A 14,559-nucleotide genomic window follows, 5' to 3' on the forward strand; every position below is an offset into this window, starting at 1 on the left:
TTCCTTCTCCAACATTCGCAATTCTTCCAAGATCTGAACCAACCGCCCTGCGTGACTAAGAGTGCTTGTAGAAGCATATGAGCGTGTTGAAGCATAAGAGCTTCTCGAATGCAACTCCTCTTGTCCAAACACACTAGGAGAGCCTCTATTTAAAGGCCTCTAAGATGCATCTAGAATGTGTCATGGTACATATTACTATTACTATTGGAATGGTTAGGGCATATTAGAGGCCTTTAAATAGATGCCTCGAAGATACATAGATGCATCTTAGAGGCCTTTAAATAGATGCCTCTAAGATACATATTACTATTGGAATGGTTAGGGCATATTTGCACCACCCAAGGGTCGAGGATGTAAGGAAACTCAGGTGCGGAAACAACTTCCTACACTAATCTCATAAGGAAAGTATGGTGCAAATCCTTTTAAAATCTTTTAAACTTACATATTCAATACCATGTAAACAACAATAGTGTAGCCAACCATACATATAGAAAATAGATAGAGAAAGAAACACATAACACAAAGATTTGCCGGTGGGGAAAAAACCTTTTGGTTAAACAACCCCACCCCTCCAGCACCTGCACAATGTATTATCTTCAACACAAGATTACAATACACTTGCAATGCAAGTTCAACATCCACAATAGAAGACTCCAGCAGCACCTCAGTACCTGCAAACTTTCATCTATCACACTGAAATAACCCTGACAGGTTATTGCTTACTCCAGCACCAAAAAAACTCTTTATACTTCAGCTCTGATACCACTGTAGTGACCCTAGCTATAAAGGTCACTAAATCCCAATATTGTACTGAGGGGGTTTATCGAATACTGGAATAACCCCGACCAAAATACTAAACTTCATGGGTTTGACATTTTGTCAAACAGTTAGCCAACAAAGGTTATTTAACGAACTAGTTATAAACTGATGTCAAATTCTATTCTCATAATCAGAATTGTACAATACCCTATGAGATTTGTCATGAATACATAATTCACCAAGACATGCAAAATGTGATCATACCTTCAATGTTCAGGGAGAAGTTCCTATTATAATCAAATGTTTCATTGCTGTTATCAGTCTCTATTAGACTGAATCCTTGAATCCGATGTCAACCAATATCCTTATTGCAATATCAAGTAACTGTACTGATAATTGGATAATGCAGAGCTTGATCCAAAAACCGTCTACTTTCAAATGCTGGATCTGCAACAATTGGTTTGGGGCTGGACTGATACCTCCGAAAACTAGCTGCTTGATGGTTATGCGGTTATCCCTTATCCATGTCAACGACAGATTATATAATATTATTCCTTGTGGACAAATCGCAGGCTGCACATGCATTTACCAATATGGAGCTCGCGGATATCTGAGGTTTCTCTGTGTCTGGCTGGCGGTTCACCAAATCGTGCTGGACGCCCTCTTTAACGATGACTAGTTGGCGGAGTTGGATGCTGTCTGTGGGTTCGCCCAATATTGAATCACGACTTTGCTGAGTTCCCAAAAAGGTCTGCGACTAATCTCCTAACCCACGTCGTTTTCCTGCGTTCTCTTTAACTGACAGTCGTGTTGCAATGCGAATCCGCGAAGATGTGCAGTTTGTATGGTCGTGAGCAAGGCCGGTGCTGTGCGATTACAGAGTTCCTTCAGACTGCCATTGCGTGTGCTGTCAGAAGATATGCGAGGTCAAATTCGTGAGTAATGTCGTCTTGAAATCAGCGAGACTCTACCCGCAACCAAACTCTAGGATATCCATCTTGGACTGATGTCGCCAGCGGTGTGAAACCTATGTGAAACCCGTAATCGAAGGCAGGAATTTGTACCGATGAGACAACGGTCGATTATAGTCTGATTCCCAAACGCAATACTATCAATGATGTGTAAAATCCGCACGCATGAATGCCCTTCATAATGGTCCAAATGGTGATTGCCGGTTCTTGCGATTTCACCTTTTGATTTTGCCTTCAGTGACGAAGATGCCCTAGAGTAGCAGACTTAGAGCAGTAATACACCCGACCACTGTTTATGCAATGAACGTTCCTGGCTGTGATCCGCAGGTTAATACAATCGTTGTTCATAGGTACCCCACCATAACTGATCTTTGCAACTTGCCTACGGTCCAGGTTCGGCCTCTAATGATATATGAAAATGCTGGTTGGAAGGAAAAACTTGGAAACTCGTTCTTTGCCTCCAATTTGCTCACACTGCGACTTCCTATATTGAATGTTGAAGATGTCGCCCTACTCCTTTCGCCACTTGAAATAATAAACCTTGCGAAAGCTTAAATCTACGAATATCAATTCTTAGAAATGATCCACCAAACTTGGCCTCAGGCCACAAATTCTTCCCTGATGAAATGACTGAATGTCACCTCCAATCTACAATAATTCGGATGATATTTCACACCTCAAAATTGCGTACCAATTGAGAGTTATCATTCTCAATGGCCAACTATGACAATTGCAAAAACCCTAGGTTCCACAATGCACCTGTGATTGAATCACAATCTGAAAATCAAAGAGAGATAATCAACTGCCCGATTCGAATGGAGCCCCGGGGTGCCTATTTATTCTTTTCCCTCCATCCTCACCAGAGACTTCTAGAACATTTTTGATCTTATCCCTCAAGTGACTTTATTAAATACTTTTATAATCCAAGTCACTTTATTAAATATAAAGTTATTTATTTATTTAATTAAAATAATTAATTAGTCGTCCTTGGACAACCAGTATTAATTAAATTAATTAAATCGAACTGTCACCAAAAATTGGGGACATGACAGTCCGCCCTTCCTGAAATTGCTTGTCCCCAAGCAATGGCTGAACCAATCAGTCTTCCTAGATCCCAAATGTAAATCTGTGTATCATCCCAATCCTCACCATACTCCCGTGGAGAAATCATCAATACCAATATCTGAGAAACTGTACTCAATATCCAAACAACTGACAATTCTGATGAAATCATCTGAAAACCAACTGTAGATGTCAGTAGAAGAAACCATTCTGCGGAACTCAAGCCAACTGAAACATCAACTCTATCAAAACTCAAGCCCCTGTCAAAATGACTCTTGCACCCAACTGCACTGTAGATATGACAACAGCTATAGGTACCTGAATTACTGCCAGCAAATTCAATCTCTGAAAAACTGCTCCGGGTGTGTCGATGCTGCAGGCTGAGTAACTTGCTACTACCAATTTTATTTTCAAAAGATAGTGCCAATCTATCCCCTAATGGATGATAAGAAACTGGAGCCAATCTACATCTGCGTGAAATAAAATCTTCTATCTCTGTGTCAAAAGAGAAATGATGGGCGTACCCTACCGTATAATGCTGGTAAGAACCTCCAAATTCTGCTGCTAGCTCATCATCACTGAACTGGTAATCAACATATGGCTCCAATCTCTGACTCCGAGTGACTGTAGGTCGTATAGGTCCCTATGCATTCTGCTCAACAAACCCCTCCTCGAGACCCCCGTGAGGTAGCATAGTAGAAAGGACCCCTATAATCTTCTCAACCAATCTGCAAATAACACTAGTATCTTGGATGAGAACACCTTCTGTCACCTTATGCGTGTCCAAATGAACACATGCACTATCCAGCAAATACTCCATGAACGGTTCAGTGCAGTAAAAATTATACGAGGAAGCATCAATATACTTCCCTGCACACCACAACTGATCTTCCTGTGAAGGTGGCATACCCAACTATACCACACTGTCATTTATCAGAGAAGAATCAATCTGGAGACTTGACTCTACTGGTATCCCAAACTCATTAGGACCAGCGACTTCCAAATCCTGTACATGTGTGACAACCCTAACAACATGCTCCTCAGTAGCAACTGTAGGAGTGTACTTACCATCAACCATCTCAACAGACAAATGAACTGGGTCTGGGGTTGGTTTTGACCGCAAATGTTCCAACTCCACAGTCACCTCTTTTAACTGAAGTTGCGACTTTTGTAGATCTCGTTGTGTGTCCTCTAATGCCTCAGTAGTCGCTATGAGCTCCTGGGAAAGTTCACTCACCTCCTCTTCACGATCCAAAAGTGCCTCATATGCTGTACTTCCCCACTCAACCAAGTGATCACGGTCGGCTACCAATCGTAAATAATCCTGCTTCAAAATCTGAACAGCTTCACGCAAGGCATGAGTCTCTGCCAAGGAAAAGTAACCGCCGCTGGACTCATCTTTCATAGAAGTACCCCAACCAGTAACAGCTAACAACTGACGAGCAGTATCAAAATGCTCACAAGCGATAGCAATGTCTCGCTCACTAACTTTCAATTGGCTAATCACATGATGGCTCTGGCTAGACTGTCTTCTATAAACTCCCTCTGACGCATTGTCTTCAAAGATACTGGTCTCTGGATTATTACCATCCATATTTTGCGAATCAACTTCAAAACTCATATCAACATCCAGAGTGTCAAAATCTGTAGTTCTACTGTCAAGCTCTTCTGTACCTAAAGAAACTGTCAAGGAAGCTGAATCTTCAAAACTGTTCACTTCATTCTCCCGAATGTCATCAAGGTCAAAACGATCCTGGGACTCATCTGTACATGCTTCCAAATATGAAAAATCTTCAACACCCTTCAGCAAGAATGGTCGTCTGCATATATGAACCAAGCCCAATACCGGTGTATAAAAACTAATACCAACTTCGGATGTTCTGCTGGCACAAGGGAAGACAACACCGTATATTCTGCTAATCAAATTCATGATAGCATTCAAACAAACATTGCTACTATTAAGTGCTCTCCAGTCAATTGAATCCCAAACGCTGCTAAAACATTCTTGAGTCCATATTCGTAAACAAGGAGCAGCTGGTAACTCAAGCAAACTCCTTACCTGAGTAATGTGACCCATACCAACTAACTTCACATACCTGTCTGCCATTGTCCTTGTATCCTGGATGTGAATGCAAGATGAACTCGTAGCATTATCAGCAACCATATATGATCCTTCTGCTGTAGGGAGCTGAATGTCAGGTATGTAAGATGAAACTAAGCCCAGCTCCATGCCATGCTCATGCCTCTCCCAGTCCTGTAATGCCAAAGTTGCTCGAGTGTCCTCAAGCTCACAAGAAAGCTTGACAACTTCCTCCTCCTTCCTCCTCAAGGCATCTGAATAGTCTTTGGCAAGGCTTAGAAGATGATCACGGTCTGATAGAAGATGCAAATAGCTCAACTTCGTCGTTCCCATTCCTTCACCAATTGCATGTAAGTCACAACAAGAAGTTTTTGCCTGAACTCCCTTATGTCTTCCTTGTAACTGAATCATCTGGATGTGTTCTTCTAACATCTCCCGCATCCTGTCATGATGAGATAAAGAAGCCACAATACTATCTTTGCTTACCTTCAGCTGGCTGGACAAATCATGTGAAGTACCGCCAATTCCATCCTCATGTGACGAAGCATCTAACTGAGCCTGGTACTCTCTGTCAGCAAAATCATAAATGCTCGATGTCTGCTCATTTTCACCAGGTATCTCATCACCATGCACAATGACATCTTCATCATCATCTGAACTCACTTTACTGTAATCATTGCTTGTCGGAACCAAACTACCCTGAGTACATGAGACATCACCTTTGGGAAACTCGTATTCAACTGTCTCAATTCGATAGTTACTACCCATCAGCGTAATATCCTTCACCACTTCTTCCTGTGACCGAACTGAAGCCTCTGACTGGTTGCACACTTGTTTCTCGAACTCCTCATTAAGGTTCCTAGTAGCATCTCTCATTGTATCAGTCAACGCTTTGTGAGAAGATTTGTCAAAACGAAATCCAGTTGATTTATTCACCTTAGCTGAGACGGACAGCCTGTCAAGCATACGGTGGTGTTTAACCAACAGTTTAGACATGTTATGTTTGATTTTTCTGAGCTCATCCTGAATACCTGAATAGTCCTCCTTTCCACAATTCCGACTCTGAATACTGTGTCTATTACTTGTCCGAGATTGTGTCCTTGGAGACTTTGTGTTGTACCTGTCCATCTTGGTTGAAGTAGAGTGTTGATTACTCATGTAAGTTGGTTCTCACCCCACAGGATGGCAAGAAAACCGCTCTGATACCACTGAAATAACCCTGACAGGTTATTGCTTACTCCAGCACCAAAAAAACTCTTTATACTTCAGCTCTGATACCACTGTAGTGACCCTAGCTATAAAGGTCACTAAATCCCAATATTGTACTGAGGGGGTTTATCAAATACTGGAATAACCCTGACCAAAATACTAAACTTCATGGGTTTGACATTTTGTCAAACAGTTAGCCAACAAAGGTTATTTAAAAAACTAGTTATAAACTAATGTCAAATTCTATTCTCATAATCAGAATTGTACAATACCCTATGAGATTTGTCATGAATACATAATTCACCAAGACATGCAAAATGTGATCATACCTTCAATGTTCAGGGAGAAGTTCCTATTATAATCAAATGTTTCATTGCTGCTATCAGTCTCTATTAGACTGAATCCTCGAATCCGATGTCAACCAATATCCTTATTGCAATATCAAGTAACTGTACTGATAATTGGATAATGCAGAGCTTGATCCAAAAACCGTCTACTTTCAAATGTTGGATCTGCAACAATTGGTTTGGGGCTGGACTGATACCTCCGAAAACTGGCCGCTTGATGGTTATGCGGTTATCCCTTATCCATGTCAACGACAGATTATATAATATTATTCCTTGTGGACAAATCGCAGGCTGCACATGCATTTACCAATATGGAGCTCGCGGATATCTGAGGTTTCTCCGTGTCCGGCTAGCGGTTCACCAAATCGTGCTGGACGCCCTCTTTAACGATGACTAGTTGGCAGAGTTGAATGCTGTCTGTGGGTTCGCCCAATATTGAATCACGACTTTGCTGAGTTCCCAAAAAGGTCTGCGGCTAATCTCCTAACCCACGTCGTTTTCTTGCGTTCTCTTTAACTGACAGTCGTGTTGCAATGCGAATCCGCGAAGATGTGCAGTTTGTATGGTCGTGAGCAAGGCCGGTGCTGTGCGATTACAGAGTTCCTTCAGACTGCCATTGCGTGTGCTGTCGGAAGATATGCAAGGTCAAATTCGTGAGTAATGCCGTCTTGAAATCAGCGAGACTCTACCCGCAACCAAACTCTAGGATATCCGTCTTGGACTGATGTCGCCAGCGGTGTGAAACCTATGTGAAACCCGTAATCGAAGGCAGGAATTTGTACCGATGAGACAACGGTCGATTATAGTCTGATTCCCAAATGCAATACTATCAATGATGTGTACAATCCGCACGCATGAATGCCCTTCGTAATGGTCCAGATGGTGATTGCCGGTTCTTGCGATTTCACCTTTTGATTTTGCCTTCAGTGACGAAGATGCCCTAGAGTAGCAGACTTAGAGTAGTAATACACCCGACCACTGTTTATGCAATGAACGTTCCTGGCTGTGATCTGCAGGTTAATACAATCGTTGTTCATAGGTACCCCACCATAACTGATCTTTGCAACTTGCCTATGGTCTAGGTTCGGCCTCTAATGATATATGAAAATGCTGGCTAGAAGGAAAAACTTGGAAACTCGTTCTTTGCCTCCAATTTGCTCACACTGTGACTTCCTATATTGAATGCTGAAGATGTCGCCCTACTCCTTTCACCACCTGAAATAATAAACCTTGCGAAAGCTTAAATCTACGAATATCAATTCTTAGAAATGATCCACCAAACTTGGCCTCAGGCCACAAATTCTGCCCTGATGAAATGACTGAATGTCACCTCCAATCTGCAATAATTCGGATGATATTTCACACCCTCAAAATTGCGTACCAATTGAGAGTTATCGTTCTCAATGGCCAACTGTGACAATTGCAGAAACCCTAGGTTCCACAATGCACCTGTGATTGAATCACAATCTGAAAATCAAAGAGAGATAATCAACTGCCCGATTCGAATGGAGCCCCGGGGTGCCTATTTATTCTTTTCCCTCCATCCTCACCAGAGACTTCTAGAACATTTTTGATCTTATCCCTCAAGTGACTTTATTAAATACTTTTATAATCCAAGTCACTTTATTAAATATAAAGTTATTTATTTATTTAATTAAAATAATTAATTAGTCGTCCTTGGACAACCAGTATTAATTAAATTAATTAAATCGAACTGTCACCAAAAATTGGGGACATGACACACACTATTGCATTACAACATGCAATACTCATTTTATGAACATCTTAAGACCCAACAAAATGCCCACAAAGGAGTTGGGCATTTTTCATGGCTCAACCACCAAGAAACATGCACAATGCCACATGTACATCCAATACCAAGAAAAGGGTGTCCATCCCTTGAATAGGCAATGACAACTTGTCATAGAATCTGCCAAAAATAGCAGTCACAAGAGAAGTGTAAGGGAATCCGTCATACCAACCTATTTTTTGCATATTCTCTTAAACACACCAACCACTCATTCTTGGGCACCCAAATAGGCCTCATATCATAAGATGCTCTTACACCTGTCATAGCTTATTCCTTAAATAGCTCTTACGCATCATAGGAATCCATCATAACCATTTCAGCCATGATCTCCTTCACACACTTCAAGATGCCAACACATGTAAGTGATCAACATGCCAACTAGACATGTACACTCACATTTACATATTATTTGCAAAAATACATTTTACAAAACAAATAATAATAAGAATAGGAATTATACAAGGTTGAGACACCTTATTCCTAACATTCTCCCACTTGTCGAACACCTTGTAAGAGCAACAAGAACATAACAAGAACTAACCGCTATAGGCCGAAAGGCCCATAGACTCCGAACACCATTTGAGCTTTTCAGTGCCCACTGATTTCGTTAATGCATCTACAACATTCTTCACAGTATCTACCTTCTCCAAATTTACCTTTCCATCTTCCACCATATCTCTCACGAAATGAAACTGCAAATCAATGTGCTTCGTTCTGGCATGGAAAATTGGATTCTTCGCAAGGCAAATAGCACTCTGACTATCACACCAAATAGTAATATGTTTTACATCAACACCAACATCAGAACACAATCTCTTAAGCCAAATGGCTTCCTTACAAGCATGAGTAGCAGCCATGTACTCAGCTTTTGTAGTGGACAAAGCAACCACAGGTTGTCGCTTACTCATCCAACTGATGGCACCACCAAACATAGTGAACAGATAACCACTGGTGGATCTCCTGCGATCAATATCACCTGCCCAATCTGAATCCACAAACCCATGAATACAAACTGAATGCGGAGATCCAAAAGAGTTACCATGACAACATATGGAGTAATCTGATGTACCCCTCAAATATCTGAATACTCGCTTAACTGCATCCCAATGTATCCGTCCAGGATTAGCCATAAATCGACTCAGGACTCCCACTGCTTGGGCAATGTCTGGTCTAGTACAGACCATAGCATACATAAGATTGCCAATTGCACTAGCATAAGGTACTCTACTCATGTCCTCCACCTCACTAGGAGATTTTGGACAATCATCTACAGATAACTTTGTTCCCACAGAAATAGGAACACATAGTGGTCTACAATCTGCCATGCTGAACCTGTCCAACATAGACTTCACATACTTACTCTGACTCAACCAAAGTTTTCTGTTAGACCTGTCTCTACTGATTTCCATACCCAAGATGTACCTAGCTGCCCCAAGATCTTTCATCTCAAACTGTGCTGACAACTAAGATTTAAAATCAGAAATCATACCCTTACCCTTCCCAAACAGCAACATATCATCAACATATAATGCAACAATAAGAAGGCAATCATTTTCAACTCTGAAATAAACACAATGATCTAATTTCAGTCGTACAAATCCAATTGACAACACAAAGGCATCAAACTTAAGGTACCACATCCTAGGAGATTACTTCAAACCATATAGAGATTTCTTCAATCTGCAAACAAAGGATTCTTTACCTTTAACAATGTAGTGCTCAGGCTGTGACATATAAATCTCTTCCTCCAAATCACCATAAAGGAAAGTTGTCTTCACATCCATCTGTTCTATCTCTAAATCATATGATGCAGCAAGAGATAACAGAAATCTAATGGATGTCAACTTTGCAACAGGAGAGAATATTTCACCATAATCTATTCCTTTTACCTGTGAATACCCCTTTGCAACCAATCTAGCTTTGTACCTTTCAACACTACCATTTGCACAGAATTTCTTCTTGAACACCCATTTACAGCCAACAGATTTTCTCCCTTTAGGCAAAGGTACAAGGTCCCAAGTTTTGTTTTTCTCTAATGAAGCCATCTCATCATCCATAGCCTCAATCCAAGAACCTGCATCTTCCATGCCCAAAGCCTCTTTCACAGATCTAGGCTCATCTGTGTTAGTAATCAAAGCAAAAGCATAGCTAGAATCTAACATAGAATAACCAAACCTTTCTGGTTGCTTTCTTTCTCTTGTGGATCTCCTCAAGGGCTGAGGTTGAGGTTTTTCTTCCTCTTCTTCTGAACTGTCAGAGCTGCTAGAGCTCTCCTCATCATTAGACCCAACATGGTCTCTCTGTTTAGTCTTCTCAGGGGTAGGAGGCAACTAAACAACATCTTTTTTCTTTTCTTTTTCATCTGGTTGTAGCACAATAGGAGAAGATGTTAGCTCTCTAAAAATAATATTTCTGCTATACAACACCTTACTAGTCACAGGATCCCAAAGCTTGTATCCTTTCACACCAGCACTATACCCGATGAAAATACATTTAACAACTTTGTTTTCCAACTTAGATCTTTTCTCCTTTGGAACATATGCATAAGCTTCACAACCAAAAACATGAAGGTGTCTAATTGAAGGCTTCTTACCAAACCACACCTCCATAGGTGTCTTACCAACAAGAGCTGATGTAGGAGATCTGTTAACCAGATAGCAAGCAGTGGCCACAGCTTCGGCCCAAAATCTTTGTTCTAAACCAACTCCACTAAGCATACTCCTAGCCTTCTCCATCAGTGTCCTGTTCATTCTCTCTGCAACTCCATTTTGCTCCGGAGTATAAGGAGTTGTCTTATGCCTCTCGATACCTTGTTCTTTATAGAACTATTCAAACTCTGCTGAGAAAAACTCACGACCATTGTTAGTTCTCGCACACTTAATCTTCTTACTAGTCTGATTCTCTACAAGGGCTTTAAATTCCTTGAATCGACTAAAGACTTGTGTCTTACTTTTAAGGAAATAAATCCATGTCCTTCTACTATAATCATCTATGAAAGATACAAAAAATAAAGACTTGGAGATCGAAGGAACTTTTACAAGACCAAATACATCAGAATGAATAAGATCCAAAACATCAGAAGATTTGTGAGAACTAGAGTAAAACTGAACACGATTTTTTTTACCATATACACAGTGTTCACAGAAGTTGAACTCGAGATTGCAATCATTTAACCCCTCAACGAGATTTTTGTTTTTTAGGGTTCTGAGACCCTTCTCACCAATGTGGCCAAGTCTCATATGCCACAACATTGTCTTTTCTGCAGGAAGCTTTCCTTCCAAAGTGTTTGCATTGCCATCGGAACCTATAACCACAGAATTCTTCACTGCTCATTTAGATGGTGAGGATGAAGAATTGTTACATAGAAGAATACATACATCTAGCTGAAACAAAGTACCTCCTAGTACCCTTAGCAAGCACCATCGATCCTCTAATCATCTTACATCCTTCTTTCAAAAAAACAACTTGCACACCTACATCGTTTAGCATACTTACAGATGATAGGTTTTGTGCTAGACTTGGAATGTGTATAACTCCATTGATTCCCTTTACTCGTCCATCAGGAAATTTGATAGTGACCCTTCCGCGTCCAACTATCTTCAGGTGAGAATCATCACCCAAGTACACCTTTCCACCATCGAACTCTTCATATCTTGAGAACCAGTTTCGGTGAGAGGTCATGTGAAAAGATGCACCTGAGTCAACCAACCACACATCATCAGATGCATGGGCTGCCAAAGCTACGATGAATGCATCGCCATCTTCTTGAGATTTTTCAGAACCAGAATCTAAGGCTTTCTTCTTCTTCTTAGGCTCTTTACAGTCTTTACGGAGGTGCCCAGTCTTATCACAGTTCCAACATTTTGCCTTGGACTTATTGGAAGTCTTTGACTTCCCACGGGATTTGGATCTACCCTTATTGTCAGACTTATTGTCATTTTTCTTTCCTCTTTCTATGGATCTCCCACGAACAGCAAGGGCTTCTTTTTCTGAAATGAAAGCCTTTCTCTGCATCTCCTCTAATAGCAGCGAAGAAACCACATCATCCATTTTGAAGGTGACTAATGTGCTTCCGAGAGCCATCACAAGATGGTCCCATGAATTCGGTAAAGAACACAAAAGTGTGTAGCAACGATCCTCCTCCTCTAACTTGACACCAGCAAATGTCAACTGTGCAGCCAACAAATTAAATGCATTTAAATGATCCGTTAAGGATCCACCTTCCTCCATTCACAGAGAATGCAACTTCTTCCTCAGGAACAACTTGTTCACCAGAGATTTGGCCTGATACACGGCCCCAAGTCTTTCCCACAAACTATATGTGGTTTTCTCATCTAGAACATTCAGAAGGACTGCATCGGTTAAACAGAGTCTTATGAAACCCTTAGCTTTACGGTCTTTGATATCCCAATCTTCTTGAGTTATAGTTGTTGGTCTTGTAGTGCTTGTAGTCGCTTCCCATAGGTCACGATCTTCCAACATGTCTTCCATCTTGAGTTTCCACAACTCAAAATTAGTGCTATTAAATTTCTCCACCTCCATTCTTCCATATGATGAACTCGCCATCTCAATCTACAAATAAGATTTAGGATACTTTGCACAAGACTCCCACTCAACTTGAGATTAGCTCAAAAAACCCTACACAACAACTAGGATCAAAAGTTGATCAAGCTCTGATACCACTTGTAAGGAAACTCAGGTGCGGAAACAACTTCCTACACTAATCTCATAAGGAAAGTATGGTGCAAATCCTTTTAAAATCTTCTACACTTATAGATTCAATACCATGTAAACAAAAATATTGTAGCCAACCATACATACAGAAAATAGATAGAGAAAGAAACACATAACACAAATATTTGCCAGTGGGGAAAAAACCTTTCGGTAAAACAACCCCACCCCTCCAGAACCTGCATAATGTATTATCTTCAACACAAGATTACAATACACTTGCAATGCAAGTTCAACATCAACAATAGAAGACTCTAGCAACACCTCAGTACCTGCAAACTTTCATCTATCACACTATTGCATTACAACATGCAATACTCATTTTATGAACATCTTAAGACCCAACAAAATGCCCACAAAGGAGTAGGGTATTTTTCATGGCTCAACCACCAAGAAACATGCACAATGCCACATGTACATCCAATACCAAGAAAAGGGCATCCATCCCTTAAATAGGCAATGAAAGCTTGTCATAGAATCTGCCAAAAATAGCGGTCCCAAGAGAAGTGTAAGGGAATCCGTCATTCCAACCTATTTTTGGCATATTCTCTTAAACACACCAACCACTCATTCTTGGGCGCCCAAATAGGCCCCATGTCATAAGATGCTCTTACACCTGTCATAAGATGCTCTTACACCATTTTAGCCATGATCTCCTTCACACACTTCAAGATGCCGACACATGTAAGTGATTAACATGCCAACTAGACATGTACACTCACATTTACATATTATTTGCAAAAATACATTTTACAAAACAAATAATAATAAGAATAGGAATTATACAAGGTTGAGACACCTTATTCCTAACAGAGGAGACAAGGGTACAAGTTTCCAAGACGGGGAGATGGAGGGGCTTCAATTTGGGGACGACGATTGGGAGGTGTATATAGTGTATACTATACGTATGGTACTTAAAATGCTAATTATGAAAAGATTTTTAACAATATAAGTCATAAAGATATAGTATAAGTTCATCATGACTGCTATTGCTAGTTTAGTTTTAGCTCTACATTGCATTTAACATTGAAAAATAAAAGAAATTAAGTTCTAACTAATATCAAATAAAGTTATAATTTAATATTAAATAATCAAAGATTCAAATTCCAAAGTCATAGATATCAATTTATCAAAAGTATGAGTATCACTATCTCATTGATGTTGTCACTCTCCCTGTTGCTGTTGCAAAAAGTGGAAAACTATGGAATGAATAGAAATGAGAAACAATATAGGTTTTATGGGATTTCAACCTCTAAACAACCCCACATACCCTAGGGCTAAAAAGCATAATAAAAAATAATATTAAACCTTGCATTTTTATTTTTTTTCCACCTTTTATGTTGCCAAGGACACAAGACATTTGTCTATCCCTTGGAGGGGTTGAGGGGTTTCCCTACCCCCTTGTCCCCATTGGAGACACAGGTATTTCCACCCATCCCCAACGAGATGACAACCCAATGGTGGCACCACTAGGGACGTGAGAATTTTGGCCCCTCGTACAGGATGCATCCTTGTCCCAGAGATGCCGAGGAAAAAGGGGGGACACATCCCTGTGTTACTACAGGGTAGGGTTATTGTTGCACCAAAAGA

The sequence above is a fragment of the Cupressus sempervirens genome, chromosome 8 (assembly GCF_028749045.1).
Source record: "Cupressus sempervirens isolate cs-2001-9-10 chromosome 8, ASM2874904v1, whole genome shotgun sequence".
Classification (NCBI taxonomy): domain Eukaryota; kingdom Viridiplantae; phylum Streptophyta; class Pinopsida; order Cupressales; family Cupressaceae; genus Cupressus; species Cupressus sempervirens.